General features: G+C 41.2%; 1 long non-coding RNA gene across 2 annotated transcripts in view; it reads right to left on the bottom strand.

Moving 5' to 3' along the window:
• Positions 1 to 25,027, bottom strand: part of LOC134289778 (uncharacterized) — a 710,729-nt gene that overhangs the window by 621,944 nt on the left and 63,758 nt on the right. For both annotated transcript variants that reach the window (XR_009998660.1, XR_009998661.1), the window contains exon 2: positions 22,745 to 22,777. This is a non-coding gene — a long non-coding RNA (uncharacterized LOC134289778). The remainder of the gene's footprint in view (positions 1 to 22,744; positions 22,778 to 25,027) is intronic.

The raw sequence follows: 25,027 nt of genomic DNA, 5'->3' as shown, positions 1-25,027 counted from the left end.
CGCGAATTATTCCCAACAAATCCTCACACTCCAACGATCTTCATCGCTGGCCTGCGGCTGTATGCGTATGAGGCACCAACGGACCTTTAACCGTTGGCTCGGATAATGTTGGCACTGGATGACCAACAATCTCGAAGACTGTAAAGTGCGGGTGCACTGACATCAGGAGGGATTCGCTCAAAGCGAACACATTTGAAGAAACTAATAGCTGAGCTGTCGACTGTTGAGTACGATGACCTTCGGACGACCTTGAATCCCTCACAAATCCCATGGATTCCAGTTATGCCTGAACTGGACTTGACTCCAAGGGCTCCAACAGACTTGTCTCTGCTGGATCGAAAACATCCAGCCTCCGTTTGGCTGAATCTCGAGCTGAATCCAATGTCCGAAAACCGATAGTTCTCCCACTAATGCCTGAGAGCTGTTGAATCTTGCTGTCTGCTAACAAGATTGGCTATAGGACCGACTCTATTCCCGAAGTGTCCTCATTTGGTTAATTTGTGTGAACCAAACCGAATCGAAGTCGAAGCGGACTGCTTCGACTTCCCAGAAGCGAACCTCAACTCTGAAAAATATGAGAGGGTGCTTTTTATCCAATATAACCCAAAATAACAACGACTTGCCTGTAAGCGGAGGCCTCCTGACCTCCGCGGATGCCCTAGGCACCGCCTGGTGATGGATGCTGTCCGACGAACACAATTTCGTCGAGATTCTCCATGGAACACGTTGAACCATGGCCGGAACAGATTTGGGGATAATTTATCCGCGTTTGCAGATACGAATTCAGGGAATGCGTAGCAAACAACAAAACACAACATATACGTTCGAGTTCAATGTTTAATTCATCAAAAAAATATCCAATTCACTTTTCTTTTCTTCGTCCTATTTGTCCTCTTCTTACTTTTCTTCCTCTGTCTCTTCTGACTCCTTTCAACAGCTGCGATTCCATCAAACTGCCTCCTGGTTCAGTCCCGTGTGCAGCTCTGCATGGTGCTTTCCGTCGCAGAAGATGCACCTTGCCGGTTTCGGACACTCCCTTGTTGTGTGACGATGGTTGAGGCAGTTTTGGCACAATCGATTGCCTTGGACGAACTCCAGCCGTGCTTGAGGATTCCTCTGTTTGAAGCGGTTGCAGCGGTAGATAAAATGCCGTTCCGCACACAGGTAGCATTTCGGTGGCTTTGGTGGTGCATCGCGGTTGGTTTTCTTTGCGGCCGGTGTTGGTCTTACCTTCGGCTGATGATCATCCTTTGCTACTGACCGACTCGAAACAGACGCCAGTTCCTCGGTCTGCGATTGGATGGACCTGGTTTCCATTGGTTTCATTCCCTTCCATGCCTTAATCAAAGGCTGTATGGTGCAAAAGTTGACGTGATTGACGAGTTCCATCTTCTGCTTGGTCTGGAAGCCGTCGAGATCCTGACGTTGGCACTCTTCTTCGACACGTTCCCGAAACTCGCTAGCCAATTCGTACAGTGCTTGCGCGAACCGGAATTCCTTCGCGCTCATGGAATCGCCACCGATTTCCAGCGTGTCCGCAATCTTCATCACTGCAGTCAGTAGCGGTGAATCTTCGGAGACAATTTTCTCTAGTGGAATTGCGTGGCACTTCTCCATAATGGCAGATTATTCGCACAGGCAGACCGACGCGACGTTTTTCCGACCGACTTCGCAAGAATCAAAACAACAGAATAAATTCACTCAGTCAAGCTGATCGGTTTGGCGTTTCGGTTTGACACTTATGATTTCGCCAGCCGTCAGCCAGCTGTCACCTTTCCGCCGCCGACGGCCACAGTTGATTTGCGCTACTTTCGCATGTTGCGAATTGCGCTACTTATGCACGCTAAAAATAGTGAGTCGGAACGTCGGAATTATGTGCACTTTGGAAGATGGCTGATTTCGTGGTTTGGGGAAAATGCACATAACGATGGACTTGGTAATAGAAGCACTAATGGAGGACACACAATGCGTGCATGTCGATTCACTTCACTGCAATTTTTGTTCACACAGGTATTCTTCGAAGAGGACAGGACAGTCAAAACTTCACATATCACGAACACATTTTCACAAGAAAATTTTCACAGTGGCGAGGATGGCGAATTATGTTGCAGTACGGATGCAAACAGTTGTTGTTGTTCCGAAATTTCGTTGAGGATTTCGATCACGCAAAATTTTACTATTTTCGTCTTCTTGGACGTGAATCCAATCTTCTTTCTTCACAGGGTGGAACACGGTTTGTTCTTCGATATCGTCACTGTGTCTACTGGAATTCTCTGACCCGAAACTTGGCACTATTCGACTTCTCGGACCGCGACGAACGACATACCGACATGATCCGGCTCGAAGGACCATATTATGTTCGCGCACATAAGAGCGTCTGTACCAAGTCTGTACTGATCTGTCGGTATCTGATTAATCACAGGAGTTCCACAAATGATAATCACTGAATGGTACGCGGTCTGTCTGAATAGTTTGGTTTATTGGTCGGAATAATCGGGTCTGGTTTACACGGAACTTGGTGGTCTGATTAACTATACAAGTACTTAACTGAACATTAACACGATAGCTTGTATTTCTTGGACTGTAATACTCTACAACGGACGCGGGACTTGTAACTTGTAAAAGATACGACTTGGACGGATACTTTGATACAAAAACTATATTGATACTTTATACTGACAATGATACACTGATACTAGATTGATACATTGATACTAGATTGATACATTGATACTAGATTTGGACTAGAACATGGCAGTGGTTAAATACTGTTTGGCTGACTATTGAACCCTTTGGTGCATTGTACTGTGTGATGAATGCGCTTATGTACATGACCTATTATTACTGATGGTTACAATTGCTACATTGTTGCATTTTACTGAGGGTACAGACAAACTTTTCTAATGCGGATCAAAACCTAATTTCAAGCCTAAACACGTATAAAGACACAAAACAAATCAACTTATGAACGAAAAATGATAATGGCTAACAAAAGCTTGCAATTAATTAGTATTTATCTATTAAAGTGAAAAGTGACTAATAATTGTGTGTGACCCATAATTGTGCAATGACTGTACATAAAAATGTAACAAACACATACATGCGACACATCAAACTGTGGAATTTTCGATGACCTGATGAGCAGTTAGCAAGAAAACAGTCTCAGACCATATCTGAACCGGTAGTGTTCCGGAACCGATTGCGAGTGTTCCGCCGGAAGTGGCCGTATATCAAAGTTGACAAAACTTTGCATGCGGCACATCAAATCACGGTTTTCCGACAACTTGACGTCTGGTTATCAAGGAAGTATGCTAGGACCACATTATGGACTGTCAGTAGTGCCGAAACTAGTTCCGGATTTCCCTCCGAAAGCAGCTAAATATATATAAAATTGAACAACACCCATGCATGCGACACAGCAAAGCGCGGTTTTCTGATAACCTAATAAACGTTTGTAAGCAAATAGGCTCAGACTTTTTAGCGACTACCGGCAGTGTTCCGCGACTGGTTCCGGGCCGGGGATGAAACCAAACCCATGCATGCGATACCTCGAATCACGGCTTTGGGAGCGTCCATAAATTACGTCACGCAAAAATTGCCCATTTTCAACCCCCCCTCCCCCCTATGTCACACTTTTTGTATAAGAGCTCTGAAATTTTTGTATGGATTGTCACACTTTACTGAGCCCCCCCCTCCCCCCTAAAAGCGTGACATAATTTATGGACGTTCCCTTTTTAGGTAACATGACGAACTGTTGCAAGAAAATAGACGCAAGCCATATCAGTGTGTTACGGAACCGATTCCGGGTGTCCCGCCAGAAATGGTCAAATGTAAAAGAGAACCAATACATGCGACTTATTCAGTAACATGGTTAGCCAACAAATAATCTCAGACCAAATTTGGGAGAACCGGTAGTGTTCCAGAACTGGTGACGAGACGAGTAACCCGGCGGAAGTGATAAAATATAGAAAGGAACTAAACCATAGCGGCGTTTTTGATAATCTGATGAACCGGCAACAAGGAAATAGTCTCAGGCCACATCTAGAACATGTAATAATATTTCGGAATCTGTTGCGGGTGTTCCATCGTAAATGATTTAATAAAATCATGCATGCTATACATAAAATTGCGGCTTTTTCAAAAATTTGCCGAACAGTTAGCAAGAAAATAGCCTCCGATCACATTAATTTTCGGCTTTTTAGGTAACCCCATGAACAGTTGACAAGAACATAGTCTCAGACCATATTTGAGATAACCAGAATCTGTTCCAGGTGTCCCACCGGAAGTGGTCAAACGTAAAATTTATCAAAACCCATGCAAGCTGCACAATAGCGGATTTATAAAAGTTATCAAAATACATGTAGCGATAAATCAAATCGTGGCTTTTTTGATAGCCTGTAAACGTTGGGTAAGATTAAGTGAAGAAAGGGTCAAAGTTTTCATATAGGCAAGAGAACAACATCTTGACCACAGCGATCTCTTCAAATCACACCATTTCAGATTGCAGCGGTGTTAATGTATAGTAGGATTGATCACCGTTTTATGGAAAAAAAAAATAAATTAAATCACATCAACACCTTATACAGTCTTTCTAAACCTGGGCATTTTTTTTTTATTATCGTACAAATTGGCCCGAAGGGTCTCAGATTTTCATGAAACTTTTTCCTCAGGCAGGGCTCATGGATATATGAACAAAAAATAAATTGAGGAAAATTCAGGGTCACCTATTTCCCCGGAAAACTCAGGTGGATTTTTTTGTTTTCCCCTGACACTACTTACTTTGAAAAATCATAACTCAAGAACGAATCATCGTAGAAACAAAGTTTTTTTTAGAAAATGAAAGCAAATTTTCTCATTTTCTCAATAATATAGGCTTACATGGTCATTTTCACAAAATTGACCATAACTCAGTAACGAAAAAAAAGTACATTCCAAAAATTTCAGCGATCAAAGCTTATGAAATTACCTCCTCAAAAAAATTTGTTTGAAAATTTTTCGCGAGTTCGGGCATAGTTTTTCCGGCTTTTCTTTATGATTTTTTTCAACGGTAGAAAATTTTGGGGAAAACTTTTTCCACTTAATTTTTTTTTAATTCCTGAGAAAATTTGCTTTCATATTCATTAAAAAACTTTGTTTCTACGATGCTTCGTTCTTGAGTTATGGTTTTTCAAAGAAAAGGCTTTTATGGTACATTTGGACATTTTTCAACAAAATTGGCCATAACTCAAAAACGAAAACGAAGTGCATACCAAAAATTTCAGCGATTAAAGCTTATGGAATAACCTTCTCAACTTTTTTTTTTTTGATATTTTTTTACGAGTTCGGGCATTGTTGTTTTAGGCTTTTCTTTACGAATTTTCTCAACTGTGGAAAATTTTGTGGAATACTTTTTTCTGTTCATATTTTTTTTTGATTTCTGAGAAAATTCGCTTTTATTTTCTAAAAAAAAAACTTTGTTTCTATGTACTTGAGTTATGATTTTTCAAAGCTAATAGTGTCAGAAAAAAACCGGGAAAATAGGTGACCCTGAATATTTCTCATTTTTTTTTGTTCATACATACATCCATGAGCCCTGCCTGTGGAAAAAGTTTCATGAAAATCTGGGACCCTTCGGCCCAATCCCTTACGGTAATAAAAAAAAGCCCAGGAGCTTCTGAAGATTTTTTTGGAAATATTTCTAAAGAATCTCAGTAATTATGGACAAAAAATGTGTACAAATCCCGAGGATAAGTTCCACTCACAGATATTTTTGCTCATACGGAGGTAGGTACAAACAAAAATACACATTCATAAAGGTGTCGGTGGCGTAACAAAATAGCGAAAACTACATAAGTGATTTTTTTAATATTTAGTTCTTACTGGTATGAAGACACAAAAAAATGTTATAAAGCTAATTTCACGCAAAATGAAAGTTATGTGAGGAATTAAGGTTAAATGAGCAAAATAACATTCGCGCGGTGACTGCAATCATTTTTAATCGATTCCTTGTACCATAATTTGCTAAAGAAACACTTCTTAGAAAACCACTGATAATTTCCTTGTGCATTATGGAGCTAATTTCATACAAAACTCAATATATATGGGGAATTGAGGTAAAATGAGCGTAACAACATTCGCGTGGACACTGCCATCACTTCTTATCGTTTCCTTGTATCATAATCCACTAAAGAAACCCTTCATAGCATACCTCACTTAAGTTTCTTGTGATTTTTATAGCTAATTGCATACAAAACTCAATATATGTGTGAAATTAGGGTAAAATAAGCGTAATTACATTCGCGCGGCCACCTCAATCACTTTTAATCGGTTGCTTGTATCATAATCCCCCAAATAAACGCTTCTTAATATATGTACCAGTCTTAAATTTCTTGCGAGTTATAGATCTAATTTCATACAAAACACAATATGTATTGTGTTTTGTATGAAATTAGCTCTATAACTCACAAGAAATTTAAATACATTCATGCGGTCACTGCAATCACTTCTAATCGATTCTCTACATCTTAATCCTTCATGAAAGTCCTTCAAGGCAAACCGCATTCATGTTTCATAAGTATTTTAGAGCTAGTTTCAATAGTTCTAACAAAAACTAGGGAATCAGGGCAAAATGAGCAGGATAATGATCCGTGCGGTCTGTTTAACCACTTTCATTCTATTCTCCAGACAATTTTACGCTTAAGGACAGACTTGTTTGAATCCCAAAATGGCCGCCACAATGGCCGACTTCGGCACCTATTCACGATTTTGAGGGCACAAATCTCTTCGTGAACAAAACCAGCGTACCTGAGCTTCTTATTTTAAGCTTATTACAAGTCAGCAAGAACAGAATAATAAAATGCATTGTTGTTTGATGCTCTGAAGTTCTCATGCACTGTTGAAGCGGGATGTCAAGACGTTTGTCCTTAAAACCGTTTTGTTCATTACAAAAACTGAATGCGTTCGTGAGATACAGAATTTAGTGTCGGTTTGCACTGTTTCCCACTGCAATGTGCGAACCCATTGTCAACCATACCTTACCAACACTCCGACATCCGCATGAGTATGTGCAGACGCAGAGGTATATTCAGTCTGCCGTGGTTACAAATGATTGCAATCATCACTTCCTACCTCTTCTCCATATTGACATGCAATCTGACGTGGCAGGCGTCATTGTCGCCTTAAAAAGTAGATCACCAACACTCACACAGTGAAGTTGCCTGTACCCGGCAGATATCTCATTGGTTCCTTGTGTGAGTGTAGCTGGTCTGGCGATACAGGAGTAACATCCACGGGCGGCCAATCAAGCTCAAGCTCCACAAAGATACTCGTACTAAGAAAGGGCCAGTCTCGGACATTGAAATCCCTGCAAATGCGTGTGATGTGGCGCAGTTCTGGCCACCGGATTCATCTTCAGCCGAGTCGAAACCGCATCACTGGGTTGGAAATTTCCACTCAAGCGAACCAACCTGGAAAGGGCCACACTCCATCGGGCTAACCTAAACTAATCAACTGAAATTGGATTTCAGTTCAGCTCTCCGACCAGACCAGCATGCATTTTCGGATCACCGGATAATTACCAGGCAGGAGTCGTGCCCTGAACTGTGTCACCAGGATTAGGTAGAACCCGTTGAGTAAATATTGTTCGGCTGCTTCAATCAGCTTTCTTGCTGATTGCTTCGCGATATTGAGAGCAATTTTCCAGCTACAGGATCTCGTTTCCAGTCGGTGGCATGGCCACCGGTAGTGGCAGTCAGCATTCATCCAGGCAGGTGCAGTGTTTCCTACGACGCTCTTTAGCACTTACTGTTTGAAGAGGCAAATTGGATTCAGGTTTCTTCGAAAGGCGTAAGACCGTGTAGCAAACTTGAGCGTGAAAGAAGTTTTCCCCGTAGTGAGTCGCGACTTCAAAGACGTTTGTAGTTAATTACACTACAGTCGCTGATTTGTATTTGTTTATGTGTTGGAAAATCTTGAATGGTACATTTTAATTGGAATATCGAGTTCCGAGAATTTCCGACATTGTAAGGCTACATACATTTCCACATCCAGCTTTCTCCCCCAACTAAAAACTGGTATCAGCATTTTTGCTCCCCATTAAAAGCCATAAAATACAAAGTTGTGCTTAGATTCCGACAACACCCTCCTCCTCACCCACCTAAGGTTAATCCTACCAGAAATCAACCTATCCCGACAAATGATGGTTTTGCCTGGGAATCTTCTACTGAGCGGAACCAGAAACTCATAATCCTTTCCAATCTACACCGAAACACGCCTTCGTTAATACAGTCGGAGTCAGGATGGAGTCAGCAACCAGGAGCCCAGCAGCAGCAGAAGGTGCTTTAGGTAGGTACCTATTTCACAAACTGACATCCAGTTTTCTCCACCGAAGGCCAATATTCGATTCGATTTTACGGCTCCCTTCAGACCGGGGGCGCCCCATTATCACTCCATACACAGAACAGGGAGGGTTTTGTAGAGTGAATATTGTTGTCTTCCTAGTTGGAGCCTAGGTGCCTGTCGAAAAAGTAGATATCCGGAACGGTAATAACCACTATGTAGTGGTAGTTAGTGTTTTATATGCGGTGCTGGATTAGATAAAGGGAAACGTTTTCGGTACCCACTAAGTCAAAATCGTTCAGAGAGACAGCATCCGGGTTTGTGCCCGGCGTTGAGCAGTGGATGGAAATCGTTGTCGTCGTCATCATCGTCATTATCGGTTCTGGGTCGATGGATGCCGGTGATTTTCCGGCCTAATTGGATGGTGGGTGGATTACATGCAGAGAGACTGACGATCGCACTGATGATGAGTGGAAAGTGCTCTGGATTAAGGCTATCATCGCCGATGACGACGACGACGGAGATTGAACGATTGGACAGGGTATTGTACGTGTGCATGATCAATTCGGTTCCGTTGGACGGAACTGGTGGGACGTGGTGATTGCTTAATTTATTTCGTATCGACGGCTGCAGACTCCAGATGATTATTTTGGATGAGAGAATTATTTTGGAATATCGCGTTTCTTTCTGTTGTGCTGAATGGCAAAAATATTACACGGTTTCATAAAGTTATTCCAATCAGAGTAGGGAAATTTACTATGGGCCAATTTCCGTTACATAAGATGGAAAATATCGAACAATGAAAGATATTTCAACTTATCTATGTCAATGATTCATTACACGCAGAGAAATAAATTGTAAACACAATTAAATTCTAGTTCAAATCAACCGATTTTTCAGTTTACTATAGCGCCAAATTGACTTCTAGTTTAAACTGAACTGTTGGATTGTTTGATAATACAAATATTTTCATTTGACGAAATTTTTGTTAGAACAAACTAAGATTTGGTTGTTTTAACATAAAATAACAGATTGTTTTAAACGACTGCACTTTTGTGACTAACAAAGCCGGAATGTGATTGGGTTGGTGACGGCAGCTCCTGCAGCTGCTCGGAAATCTATTTTTAGACACTCGGCAAGCGGATGGAAAGAAGAACGGTTAAAAAAAAGACATAAAGGCGAAACCGACCAACTTTTTGTGGATGCTGTCTTGAGTACCTGCGCGTTATCCATCACGGCCAAAACTGCACTTGGAAGTTGGGGTGATGGATGTGCTACACTTTCCTCGTGGTGGCGATGTTGGGGTAAGAATTTTGAAGATGTGTGAGTGCTTCCGGGGCATGTTTGTGGACCCCATTTTGTATAAACAAATGAAGTTTTTAACGTTATATGGAATGATGGGAGTTTGTTGTTTTGATCGATAAACTCCAAGCTAGAGCAAAGAAATATAACTTTGGAATAAGTAAATGTTCAGTTTGAAAATCAACCATGCGTTTTATTGTTTTAAACCAGTCTCATTTTTCTGCGTGTAGATAGAAGATAAAAGATGTAGTCTATCAATAACCAGCCACTATAACACTGAAAAAAAGTCACGTTTCAATTTCACTCCAATTACGATTTATGTACCACTGGAGCCGACTTATTGATTCCACTTACGAGTTTCGTATGCCGAAGCACCAAAGTAGCAGCTAGTAAAAATGTTCCACATCACCGTTCAATTTCACTTCGCAGGTTCACTTGGGCAGCATCCATTTATTACGTAACGCTGATATTGCCATTTTTGACCAACCTACCCCCGCCCCAGAACGCTTTTTTATATGAAAAGTCTAAAAATGTTGTATGAGCCGTCACGCTTGTCCATACTCCCCCTCCCCCTATAGCGTTACGTAATTTGTGGACGGTGCCTTATTGAACTGACCTTCAATTCACACCTCACAAAAGCTTGCGGCACTTTAAAGTTGGATTTTACTGCTCCAGAATGCAGCATAACTGCTCAATTATTGAAAAAATGGCTCTTTCGTCAGTTCATTTTAACCTTCCGAAGGTGCTCAAAAAAAGTTACGTTTAAGGTGTTCGGGTCATATTGACCCGGATTTGGTACAATGATTCTACAGTCATTTCTCAATAAAATAATAAAGTTTTTGTACTCAAAAATATCGTTAGGGCTTAAATTTTGTGAATCCGGCTCTAAACTAAGGTTCGGTTGGATGTGGCCACTTGGAACCGACGCCAGAGGGACCATGGTTTGGCCATTTTCGCAGGAGGGTATTTTTCGCAATAAGTTATGCGAAATGCAGCTGATTTGAATGTTTGGAGTGCTAAATGCACCGGAAAAAGCAGCATCAAACTGCCCCAACCACTAAGCTAACTGACCAGAGGAGTTTTGGCTATCAGGTGGCCACGGGACTAAATCTTGAGGCCTCGGAACGGCTTCCCGGAGACCCCCGATAGGTGACCATTTTACAAATATGGTGAATCCATGCCGTGCGACATATCAAAAGTTGCAGAATTTTATGGAGAATACATCAGTGACCATGTCAGAAGCCAGAAGCAAGATTGGCCACTTGGTGGTCCCGGAACCGATTCCCGGGACCCCGGAAATGTGGCCAATTCTCGCAGTTTATATGAGCTTGCCGTATGGCACATCGAAATTCGCAGAATTTCATTGATAATTCACCAGTCATCAAACCAGCAACTGAAGACAACATTGTCCGCTTGGTGATCTCGGAACCGGTTCCCAGGGCCGGTTCCGAGGCCCCCGGAAATGTGGTCAATTCTCGATTTTTTTTTTACTATGCCGCGCGACATATCTAAATTTGCAGAATTTTGTTGCGAATATATCAGTGACCACATCAGATACGAAAAGCAGGATTGGCCACTTAGTGGTCCTGGAACAGGTTCCCGGTAACCGGTTCCCAGGACTCCGAAATGTGGCCAATTCTCGCAGTTTGTATGACCTTGCCGTATGGCACATCAAAATTCTCAGAACATCATGTGTAGGTAATTCATCAGTCATCAAACAAGCAACAGGAAACAACATTGTCCACTTGGTGGTCCCGGAGCCGGTTCCCAGGACCGGTTCCAAGGACCCCCGAAATGTGATCAATTCTCGATTTTTTTTACCATGCCGTGTGAATTTTTCAGAATTTTGATGCGAATGTATCAGTGGCCACATCAGGCACGAAAAGCAGGATTGGCCACTTGGAGGTCCCGGAACAGGTTCCCGGAACCGGTTTTCAAAACCCCGGAAATGTGGTCAATTCTTGAATTTTCTATAATCTTGTTGTCTGATGCATCGAAATTTGCAGAATTTTGATGCGAATCCATCAGTGCTCACATTAGATATCAGAGGCAGGATTAGCCCCTTGGTGGTCCCGGAACCGGTTCCAGGACCCCGGAAATGTGGCCAATTCTCGCAATTTGTATGACCTTGCCATATGGCACATCGAAATTTGCAGAATTTCATAGATAATTCATTAGTCATCAAACCAGCAACTGAAAACAACATTGTTCGCTAGGCGGTCCCGGAACCGGTTCCCAGGGCCGGTTTCGAGGACCCCGGAAATGAGGTGAATTTTCGTTTTTTTTTTACCATGCCGTGCGATGCATCTACATTTGCAGAATTTTGTTGCGAATATATCAGTGGCCACTTCAGATACGAAAAGCAGAATAGGCCACTTGGAGGTCGCGGACCTGGTTCCGGAGGCTTCGGAAATGGTGCCAACTCTCACATTTTGTACGACCATCCCATCCCAAGTAACAATCCTAATTCTACTTGGTTTTATTTGTTTTTATGATAGTTTTATCGGAACATTGCATATTCTAGTTGATCTTATCGGAGTTTCAGCTGAGCACAACTATTCTTCGTCAATATGTGGTTTTAAAAACACCTCCAAGAATACTTGAGGTTCAATTCATAAAACCATAAACACAACAAGAACTGTTGAACTTATTTTCAGTTTTATAAGGTTCTTGTAGCTATCTTCAATCATTCGTTCTTGATCAAGAGCAACTGTTCTCGCATAAGAACAGTTTGGTACATGAGAAATACAAGGAAAAACTCAAGCATTAAATTTTGATTCTCATCGTTCCATTATTGCTGCCAATCGAGAACACCTACCCGGAAACCCAACCGCGACGCGGTGCAGTGCCCAGTTCCTCCGGTTTCAGCATCCGAAATGAGGTGGGTATGGTCATCCAGGACGTCGATTCCCGTGCAATCGGGGTTCCAATCATCGATCTTCAAAATCAACAACTACTTACCTGATGGAAGTGCTGACCGGAGGAATGAGGCACTGCACCGCATGAAGGCCGGTTATCGAAAAAGGTCTGCCTGGTTGGCAACGGTACCGGGCTGATAATTAAATTCATCGGACGAGAGTCACAAAATCCACCGCGGTGCGATAATTTATTGTTTGTTTACTATTTGGCGTACATGATTTATGACGTTCTCGGTGGAGTTAGCATAAACCTACATCAAGAACGTTATAAACCTTAATAGTCTTGAGTAATACTTCTTACCCTTGCATAAGATGAAATAAATTTAAGACGTTCTTGATAGAGGCCAACCAGGCTGCATTGAGAACGTTATAAATAATAGTATTCTTGAGTTATGCTTTTTGCTCTGGCATGAGTTGAAAGAAATTTAAGATGATCTTATGGTGATGTTGATTAAAACCATCGATGATGGACCGACCACCGGCCTAGATTTCAATGGAAGCCATGTTGAGAAAACTCATGAGCAATGTTCGCATGACCAGGAATAATATTTTTCAATATTTTATTAGTGCGTTATAATGGAAGCGCGTTGCAATTTTTGGAAGTATCTTGCAACATTATACGATGAATTTTGCTTGGCATTTGGCATCCTTGTTACACCACGGAAATATTTCCAATTTGTGTAATAAATTAATCCCGATTACAATAATGTGTCAATTTCATTGTGTTTTTAATTTCAATTTATTTCATCAAACTTTTCTGTCAACATAAAAGCTGCAACAGCAACAACACTGACAAATTTATTATCGTTTTATCGTGCACTTGAAGAATTCTACATGGAGAGAGCAATTCGCCTTGAGGACAACTTGGGAAGTACAACAAGTTTTGAGAGAAATTTAAAAACAACTCTCCAAGAGCATCTTAGGATGGGCCTCTTTGGTCTTATGGCGGGTTTATGGTTGAGTTGATGTCGTTTTGCAGAGCAATTCGGTTTATGCATGGTTTTAAAGAACAGGTGTTGAAGAACACTTCAAAAGCATTATAAAATTAATTTTGTTACTTGGGATGTGGCACATCAAAATTCGCAGAATTTCATAGATAATTCATCAGTTATCAAACCAGCAACTGAAGATAACGTTGTCCACCTGGTGGTTCAAGAACAGGTTCCCGGGACCGGTTTTCAAAATCCCGGAAATGTGATCAATTCATGCATTTTCTATGATCATGTTGTCTGATGTATCAAAATTTGCAGAATTTTGATGTTCACATCAGATATCAGAGGCAGGATTAGAAACTTGGTGGTCCCGGAACCGGTTCCCAGGACCCCGGAATTGTGGCCAATTCTCGCAGTTTGTATAACCTTACCGTATGGGACAACAAAATTCGCAAAATTTCAAAGATTATTCATCAGTTATCAAATCAGCAACTGGAACCAACATTGCCCACTTGGTGGTCCCGGAACCGGTTCCCGAGGCCCCGAAAATGTGACCAATTCCCTGATTTTGTATGACCCTGCCATGTGGCGCATCAAAATTCGTTGAATTTCATGGATAATTTTCCAGTTATCAAACCAGCGACTGAAGAGAACATTGTCCCCCAAGTGGACCCTGAACCGGTTCCCTGGCCTCCTAGCATTATGCCACTTCTCGCATTTTCAATAACCATGCCGTCCGGTATACCACAACTTCCAGACTCTTTGGAGAATGCATAAGTTTTCGAGCCAGCTACGGGAAGCAACATTGTTCACTTGGTAGTCCCAGAATATGAGGACCCCGGATATGTAATAAATTATTTTATTGACTATGGTAATACCACAGACAAACAGACGTAACACCTTGAACGATTTTCATGGAAATCCATCGCCCAGTTCACACTACCATCACCTGGTGGAAAAGTTGCACGAATCACTGTGTTGTGCAATATCGTCAACAGAAGGCGCTAATGTGAAACGTCAAACGCATAGAAAAACGATGCGCGCGCCTCTGGTTGTGAAAGCCACAACTATGAAAATTTGCCTATGTTCCCCTATGTTGTTTTGCCTATGTTCCCCTCGTTCTCCACATTGACCTGCAACCTGAGGCGCCATTTTCTCCAAAAAATAGGACACTACCAACACTGAATATCCCGAGCAGCTATCTCATTGGTTCCTTGTGTGAGTGAAGCTGATTTGGCGATACTGGTGTAGCAACTGCTGGCGATTAATCAAGCTCAAGCTCATGGCACATCAAAATTTTCAGACTTTCATCAATATTCAGAATGTAAAAGAAAGTTAGCATGTTAGTACTACATGGAAATATTCGCCACCTAGCAACGTAGGACCTAGTTTCCGGAAAGTTGGAAAGGCAGCAAATTTGCACATTGCACATATATGTGGGTTTCAGGTGAACTATCCATTCATTCAAATTTCGCTGGGAACTGCGACAAGGTGACGGACATTCGCCTGAAACACGAAGCAGCAAAGGTCGCAGTGGTAGTGAATGCGGCACAAACAAAGTACATGCTGGTAGGCAGAACGGAACACGACCGGATCCGTCTAGACAGTAATGTAACGAAATACAGGGATACCTTCGAGGAGGTGGATAAATTCGTCTACATCGGATCTTTACTGACAGCTGTCAACAAAATTAGTCGTGATGATTAACCTGGGCTTGTTAGGGGAATATCTGTAAATAAAAGAGTCGAGTCAAGTACAAGACACTCAAGACGACCTTACAGTTGAGGTCGAAATACGTATCTGTTAAAGGATGCAAATTCTTAGTGGAATTCAAAGGAACAGTACTTAACGCGATTTTCTTTTATTTAAAATTAGTCGTGCAATTCGAACGCGTACCATCAGTGTAAGTAGCTGCAGTCTAAAAGGTTCACTCACGCACCAAATGTACCATGAACAAAACGCCAATAAGACCGGTGGTCCTCTATGGACACGAGACACGGACCATGCTTGAGTGGAACCTGCAAGTATTTGGAGTTTCGACCGTTGCGTACTAATCTTCGGCGGTGTGAAGTAGAAGGGTGAGTGGCGGTAAAGGATGAATCACGAGCTCGTTGCACTGTACGGCGAACCCAGTATTCAGAAGGTGGACAAAGCCGGAAGTATACGATGAGCAGGGCATATTGCAAGAATGCTGGACAACAACCCTGCAAATTTGGTAATCGGGTTAGCACAAAAATTGACAACATTTCTCCGAGAACCGGTTCCGGGACCATCAGGTGGACAATGATGTTTCCAGTTGTTCGATAATTGATGAACTATCTATGAGATTCTATGAATTTTGATAAGTCTCACGGCACATTCCAGGTGTCCAGGGCACCGGGTTTCGAACCATCTAGTGGCCAATCCTGTTTTTGGCATTCAACTTGGCCACTGATGTATTTGCATCAAAATTCTGCAACTCTTGATCAGTGTTGAAAATTTCATTTCGTCATATCTAAATTCAATCGCCTACAGCTAATTTTAGAAGCTGAACCTAAGAATATGGTATTTGAAAAACTTGTGCGGCTAGACAAGTTCTGCTAGAAAGTCACGGAAAAACCGATATTTTTCGAATATTTAAGGTAAATGTCACGGACCACTTTTGAAAAATCCTAAATGATATTCACCGTGAATATCATTTGGCATTTTTCAAAGGAAGCCCGTGACATTTACGTTAAATATTCGAAAAATAGCGGTTTTTTCGTGACTTTCTAGCAGAACTGGTCAAGCTGCACAAGTCTTTCATATACCATATTCTCAGGTTCAGCCTCCAAAATGAGCTGTAGGCGATTGAATTTAGATATGACGAAATGAAATTTTCAGCACTGCTCTTGATAGATCAGACAGCGTGATCAAAGACATTGCGGGAATTGAGCACTTTTCCGGGGTCCTGGTAATCGCTTCCGCGACTACTAGGTGAACAATGTTGTTTCCCGTAGTTGGCTTGAAAACTGATGAATCCATTATAAAATTCTGAGAATTTTGATGTGCCGCACGAGATGGTCGTACAAAATGCGAGAATTGGCCACATTCTCGGGGTCCTGGGAACAGGTTCCAGGACCACCAAGTGGCTAATTCTGCCTCTGATACCTGATGTGAGCATCAAAATTCTGCACATTTCGATGCATCGAACAGCATGATCATAGAAAATGCGAGATTTGATCTCATTGCCGAGGTCTTGAGAACCGATCCCGGGAACCTGTTCCGGAACCACCAGGTAGATAATGTTGTCTTCAGATGCTGGTTTGATAACTGATAAATTATCTATGAAATTCTGCGAATTTTGATGTGCCACATGAGATGGTCATACACAATGCGAGAACTGGCCACATTTCCGGGGCCTCCAGATCCGGGTCCGGGACCTCCAAGTGGCCATTCCTGCTTTTCGTATCTGATGTGGCCACTGATATATTCGCATCAAAATTCTGAAAAATTCGCACGGCATGGTAAAAAAATTCGAGAATTGATCACACTTTGGGTGTCTCTGGAACCGGTCCTGGGAACCGGCTCCGGGACCACCAAGTGGACAATGTTGTTTCCTGTTGCTTGTTTGATGACTGATGAATTACCTACACATGATGTTCTGAGAATTTTGATGTGCCATACGGCAAGGTCACACAAACTGTGAGAATTGGCCACATTTTCGGAGTCCTGGGAACCGGTTACCGGGAACCTGTTCCAGGACCACTAAGTGGCCAATCCTGCTTTTCGTATCTGATGTGGCCACTGATATATTCGCAACGAAATTCTGCAAATTTAGATATGTCGCACGGCATAGTAAAAAAAATCGAGAATTGACCACATTTCCGGGGGCCTCGGAACCGGCACTGGGAACCGGTTCCGAGATCACCAAGCGGACAATGTTGTCTTCAGTTGCTGGTTTGATGACTGGTGAATTATCAATGAAATTCTGCGAATTTCGATGTGCCATACGGCAAGCTCATATAAACTGCGAGAATTGGCCATATTTCCGGGGTCCCGGGAATCGGTTCCGGGACCACCAAGTGGCCAATCTTGCTTCTGGCTTCTGACATGGTCACTGATGTATTCTCCATAAAATTCTGCAACTTTTGATATGTCGCACGGCATGGATTCACCATATTTGTAATTTGTAAACCTATCGGGGGTCTCCGGGAAGCCGTTCCGAGGCCTCAAGATTTAGTCCCGTGGCCACCTGATAGCCAAAACTCCTCTGGTCAGTTAGCTTAGTGGTTGGGGCAGTTTGATGCTGCTTTTTCCGGTGCATTTAGCACTCCAAACATTCAAATCAGCTGCATTTCGCATAACTTATTGCGAAAAATACCCTCCTGCGAAAATGGCCAAACCATGGTCCCTCTGGCGTCGGTTCCAAGTGGCCACATCCAACCGAACCTTAGTTTTGAGCCAGATCCAAAAAATTAAAGCCCTAACGATAATTTTCAGTACAAAAACTTTATTATTTTATTGAGAAATGACTGTGAAATCATTGTACCAAATCCGGGTCAATATGACCCGAACACCTTAAACCACAGAGAACAGACATCCAGGCTAACACAAATTCCATTCATAAAGTTGTGTAAGGATTTGAATCTTCACTTGAGTAAGGTTGCAAACCAATACACGATGACAACACTAACGCCGCCAAACACCATATTGCCACAGTTAGTGGTGAATTGAAACATTTCAAGTGGTGAATTAAATTAGTATGAGAAATTAACCGATTGCAGCGCCACGCTATTGCCACTTGTGTTGCCGATTTCAAAAGGCCGTTAAATTCCTTACACAATTTCGGAACTGAACTTGGATGTCTGTTCTCTGTGCTTAAACGTAACTTTTTTTGTCCAGCCCTTCAGAAACAGCCAAAATTATCGGTCAAAATTTTAAAAATAAGATTTTGGCAAAAGATTTAAAGTCACAAAGTTTCAAAGCTATAGCAAATCAGGATCAAAAGATATTGCGCCTGAAAAGTGCGATCCGGGTCATATTGACCCGAACACCGTAGGAAGGTTAAGTGGATAGGGAACACCCATAAATTACGTCGCGCTTTGAGGGAGAGAGGGTTCAGTAAAGTGTGACGACCCATACATAAATTTCAGAGTTCTCATACAGAAAGTGTGACATTCTTCTTCTTTTTCTTTCTGGCACTACGTCCCACTGGGACTTGGCCTCACTTCAGTGTTCTTTGAGCATTTCAACAGTTATTAATTAAAGGGTTTCCTTTACCTGCCATTGCATGAATTTGTATATTGTGAGGCAAGTACATTGATACACTATGCTCAGGGAGTCAAGAAAATTTTCCCGACTGGAACGGGAATCGAACCCGCCGTCTCCGGATTGGCAATCCATAGCCTTAACCACTAGGCTGACTGGAGAAAGTGTGACATAGGGGAATTGAAAACGTACATTATTTGCGAGACGTAATACAAAACATCATATTTCAGAACCTCAAAGAAATATTTCTTCTTTGCACTGTTATGGCGTTTTATGATCTGGTGGGCAATAGTACCCAGGTAACCACTAAGCATTTAAATAAGCCGTACAGCAGACTGTATTAAGCATTTGAACTGCTTGCTGCCCTACATAAGCATTTCGAATGCATAACTGCCTTGAATCAGCATAAGCTGTGCTATTCAAGAGCTTTCGGCTGTTAATTAGCATTTCAAATGCTTGAGGTGTTTACGCTTGGAAGCAATCCGAATGCTTTTCAACTGCTCTACAAATGCTAAGAGCAAAGAGTATGGGAGATATGTTATGCATTTGATAGTACATGGTGCCTCTCTCTTACAGAATCTGTACCTCTGTTGACAAATTTAGACATCAGAGTTGCTTATTCGTTTTTCCTTTATTCATCCAAAAACTCAGCAAACATTGGTGTTGCACTCAGACAGCCCGTTATTTTGCCAAAATCTGCTGTTGGGTAGCACTATAGGTGTATATACGACCAATTAGCATTAAATGCTTTGTCATAAGGGCAACTATAATGCTGAAGGAATGTTATTTTAAATGCTTACTGGTTAAAGCCTGTATCCGCAATAATCGGGACACAGAAATACAGCTGTAACTCTGCACTAGATACATTAAAATTGCTCAAATTGTGTCTAATAGTATCTTAAGATGTGTTCATTTCACCTACAAAATTTCATGTGAATCGGTGCAGTACTATTTGTTGTAGCAACGAAAGAGTAAAATGTGCGCCATTGAATTTTGTACAGCTCCTAGTGTTGCTTGTCAGCGCTGTTACTTTTGAATTTGGCAAAGGAAATAGCTGAAATTTTGAACACAAACCTCTATCTACATTGGTTGCATAGGCAAAATTTCAAAAAAATTTATGCACTATCAACAATTTTATAGTCGAAACATGTATTGGAACTAAACGTGATTTTAGCCCCTCAGACAGCAATTAGTCAACACCCTTTATTGTTTTGATCGTACTATTGAAAGTACTATACCAATAATCATCTTATTTTGCAGGCATAATATACACATAATCAACTAGCTTCTGTAAAAATTTCATGAAAATTGGCAGAGAAATTCAAAAGTTAAAAATCGCACATGAAAAACACGAAAAATTTTCACTAACACTCACCCCTATCAACACCAGCAGCCTTCAAACCAATTGATCAAAGTTGATGAAATTTTGCAAGAAAGTGTCTCTATAAGTATCATAACTGCTAACGAAATTTCATAATTATCATCACAGAACTTTGAACTGTAGCGTTAAAGAACCATCTATTATGCGAATGAAAATTGGACATGATTGTACAAAATGCTTAAAACCACGTCTGTTTGTTTTTCACCCATAGTTAAAAGTAGTGCATCGATTTTTATGAAATTTGGCATAAGTAATAAACATACACCAAAGAGTTCTCAGTCAATTATTCGGCCAATTTAGCCGATTCATTACAAAGCTACTGACGTACTTCTATGTCCCGATTTTTGCGGATACAGGCTTTACTTGGGCAGTTTACGCAACAAAATGCAGAATAAAGATTTTTGCAGCACGAGTCGTACATTTATCCAGCGAGGCTTACCGAGTTGGATGATAACGACGAGTGCTGTAAAAATCGAGTTCTGCACTGAATAGCGTACAACGTTTTTTTCATAAATTAACGTTAATTTCATAAATTACCGTTTGAGGATAGTTTTTGAACAAAACTTTTCATCAAACTGCACTAATGTTCATAGCCATGCTTAAGGCTCAAAACTGAAAAAGCACTCCAGAATGACGAAAAATCGAACAAAACCAACGTGTCCGATTGTCAAAATTGACTAAATAAACAATCGGACTTACTTATTTTCTGCAATATGTAGATCATGGTTGGGAAAAGTGCTTTTTTAGTTCTCGAACATTTACCTTCTCAATTGAGCCTTAATAAAGTCTGATCATAGCAGGTTATCAAGCAGGTTGTACTGTGCAGTTGTCACAATTTTTCAAAACTGCGTCCGGAAAGCAACAACAATTTGATCCAAACTGAAAGCAGTGCTGTGATGGTTCATTACGCAACGCAAATCAGTGCTGTAATGAACCATTAGAGCACTGCTAATATGGTGTGGGAAAGTAGGCCTTTTCCTAGCAGATTTTCGTGAGGTAAAACAGCCTATTACCACAGACAAACAGACGTAACACTTGCGAAATTTCCATCGACCACGCTTTTAACGATCATTTTAAATTTTCATAGTTATGGCCTTCACAACCAGAGGCGCGCGCATCGTTTTTCTATGCGTTTGACGTTTAACGCTAGCGCCTTCTGTTGACGATATGGCACAACACAGTGATTCGTGCAACTTTTCCACCAGGTGATGGTAGTGTGAACTGGGCGATGGATTTCCATGAAAATCGTTCAAGGTGTTACGTCTGTTTGTCTGTGGGTAAATTATTAGTTAAATTGGAAAAAAATCACAGCTCAGGTGAAATTTGAACTCACGACCCTTATTCGCAAGACAAGTGCTTTTTTTACTTATTAGTTTATGTGGAAGGCTCGGGCGCCATAGACGTATGTGTGCACGCGCTGTTTGTTTCGTTTTTTGAGCTGCTGTAAATTTTGGAGTAATTTCCATGTTGTGCCTTTCGTACCGCATTGTTTTACGCCATTTTGTCAACGTGTAATGATATTCTATCGGGTGAAATAGAAAGTAGCCTAGATCAACAACGAAAATGAAATTGGTGTCCTATTTTGTTTTCTTGTGATAGGTACCTCTGTTCAACAATATCTCTAGCGTACAGTGCCGCTTTAGCCGCCTTTGTCAGTCGTCGCCATCCCCGATTGTTTGTCACGCTTGTCACATAGTTGCACAGGGTGCCATCTAGCTCTGAAGCGGAGAACTTAGAATCGCTCGTGCAGGGTTTACCATACCGCCAAAATACCGATCAATGATGGATCACTGTCACAAATGCAATGCTGAAATTCGTCCCGAGGATATTGTTGGTGAGCTGCGAAGTTTTTTGTAAGGCTAAGCATATCTATCATGCAAAATGTGTTGGCTTATCGTATGATGAAGGATGTGCTTGCTTGCACAGCAATATAATGTGGATGTGCGACTTGTGCCGACATGCCATCCAACACGAGCGTATTAGGAAGCTTGAAACGGCTACATCGGATACGAGAATATTTGCAACACAGGATGAAGTCAGCCATTTGAAAACTGAAGTAGAACGTAATAACACAATTGTTATGCAGTTCACATCGAAACCGTCAACCATTGAACCAACTGAAGAACTAACACTTGATGCTATGAATGTTCCACCATCTACTTCTTCACCGTTAACTTCAACGAGATGCAACGTCGTAGATCCTGCCGTCGAACAACCTTCTGATGTCAATATAAACAACAACCTGCAACTGTACGTTTCTAATATTGCGAATGACGTCACCGAAAATGAAATAGGTCTCATGGTGTGTGAAGCATTAGGAACTTAAAGTGTTTTGAATGTGAAATGCCTGGTTTCTCCCTGGAAGGATGTTTCAACGTTAGATTATGTCTCATTTAAAGTTGTCGTTGATGCACGATACCGAAATACCGCCTCAGACCAATACGGCCAGCCTAGTGTTATTATTATTATTTTATTTGAATCCTTTTTGCAATGTTCATAAAATTGTATTATCAATTGAATTGTGTCTGTGAATTAGATTTTAAGTGGTAGTCTGTGCGACACAGTCGAAGACAAAATAAATAAATAAATAAATAAATAAAATAAAAATTAAAAGTTAACAAAGTAAAACAATATTATCATGTGTTGTGATGATATGTTCAACTCACCTTGGTTGGAGGAAATCACGTAGGCAACGATTTCTGAAAATAGAAAAATAAAAGAATAAAGCCATCAGTAATTTCAAAACAAAGCTATCAGAAACGACTTCTGCACGGAAGTATTCTGGCCTGGTTACTCTCACAGAAAATTTGACGTTTGAGCGGTGCCAAAAACCAGGGATGGCATGTCACGCAGAAACTGTGCCCATTTACGCTCATCTTTCACTGAATTTCTCAGTTTCATTTACCTTACAAAAGAGAAAAAGAAAAAACGCACAATAAGGCAATCCATGACGACATATCGCGATGGAGGTGACAGCTGAAATTGTAAACACAGTGTACGTGCAGCTTACCAAATTTTCGTCGAGTGTTCTCAGTGCTTAACAAATTCCTTTGTGTTCAACTGTCACCCCGATCGACGAATGTCAAAAATACATGGTAAACAAAGAAAATCAGCTGATCGCATCTGTCTCATGGATTGCCTTATAAAATGTACATAATTTTTCTCACTCAGAGTTTTTGTGCGGGTGATTAGAGTGCTGCGTGAGAGCAATGAGGGGCCCATATAGCCGAGGCGGTAAACGCACGGGTATTCCGCATGACCATGCTGAGGGTGACGGGTTCGATTCCCGGCGGTCCAGGATCTTTTCGTAAAGGAAATTTCCTTGACTTCCTTGGGCATAGAGTATCTTCGTGCCTGCCACACGATATACACATGCAAAATGGTCATTGGTGTGTGGTATGGATCAGCCTATGATTTGGGCCAGCCTATTATGTGACTGTTATTGCTATATTGGTGAGTCTGTACCCAATCAAGCACTCGTCACACAGTTCTCAGCAGGCGCGCTAAGCAGTCGGTTGTGTGTCCTCAGAGTGCAGTATGCTGGGTGATTGTTAGGAGCAATCGGCGGATTCCACATTGGCGAACCTGCCAGGTTTTCGATTAAAATTTCACAAATGTCTCAAAACAAATCACCCAGCATAACTGCTTTAACCGGGATTGTGATGATTGTGTAAGTTCAGTGAAGTGTATGAAGTGAGAAGTGCAATTGAAAAAAATGAAACGGGAAGGCGTAAGCGCATCCGAAAGAGAAAAAAATGGTGTGTGCCGACTTGGCCGTGGAAAGCAGGAGAGATGCTAGCAGCAGGGTAGGCCGGCTGCTGATCTTTTGTGAGTGTGTTAGTGTCGACTGGAAATGCTGTTTGTGTATGGTTCGATGAACGAAAGGTAGGTGTTTGTTTGGGTTTGACGAGCTCTCACTCTCCCTGATGGAAATGTGAAGAGCGTCTGGCGTGATCGGTTCATTTTTGTGTTTATGTTGCGTAAGGTAAGCTAGGCAAAGTGCGCTGTTATAGTGCCGCGTCAAACCAAGCGTGCGAGCTTGCCGTCCAAGGTATTTGTTGTTATTGATATTAGGCTTTGTGGGTTCACACACGCGCAAGCGTAAATATAACAGCACGACGTCAGTTTTCGTGCTTTTTGTTTGAGCCTTTTAATCTGTGTGAAGATGAAAAAGAATGACGAAGAGGGTGCGGACGTCTCAGGTTCGGACCGCCGAAGCATTTTTGTGCACGGTAAACATGAAAGTGTTTGTGCCATGGAAAAAATCGCTGGTGTAGGTGTACAAATTTGTGAAATTTTGTGTTTTACAAATACTAGGATGGCTGGGTTTATATGTAAACAGTGGTTTAAATTTTACTTCACTAAAATTTTGTGAAGGAAAAGAAGTACTGACACATAACTTGACTCTTGCAAATCATGTGACTCATATTCTGCAGATATCCCAATATTGGTTTTCAATTTCAATAATTGAGTTGAATTGCGATTGAAATATTTCTTTTTTCTATAGTGTAGTCGAAAGAACACATTTTTTTTTCAAGTATAATGCAACTTTTTTTTTGCAATCAAATACATTAGTTCACTAGTTACATAAACATAACCGTTTCAATTTAGGTGGATAAAAAGATGGAATAAATGGATAAAATGACATGTCGTCCCAAACTAAATAAATATCCCTATACAAACTTAACGCATTTTACATATGGTACATATGGAGCACAAAAAGTTATGAAATTTTAGATTTCGAAAATTTTGGAAGAAGGTTATGATTATGCGATAATAGGGATACTATTAAAAAACCAAATTTTCTGGAACCTACAGAGTAATTCAATAAAGTTCTGATTAGTAGATTGGTTGGGTACCCTCACTGATATTGTTTTATAGTATAATAGTATATAGTATAATTTTCAGATAGGATTTTTTGCAGTACGAGCAGTATTGGAATTTGTGGA

Source organism: Aedes albopictus, chromosome 3 (genome assembly GCF_035046485.1).
Source record: "Aedes albopictus strain Foshan chromosome 3, AalbF5, whole genome shotgun sequence".
Lineage (NCBI taxonomy): Eukaryota > Metazoa > Arthropoda > Insecta > Diptera > Culicidae > Aedes > Aedes albopictus.
This window is presented reverse-complemented; position numbering and strand designations above follow the sequence as displayed.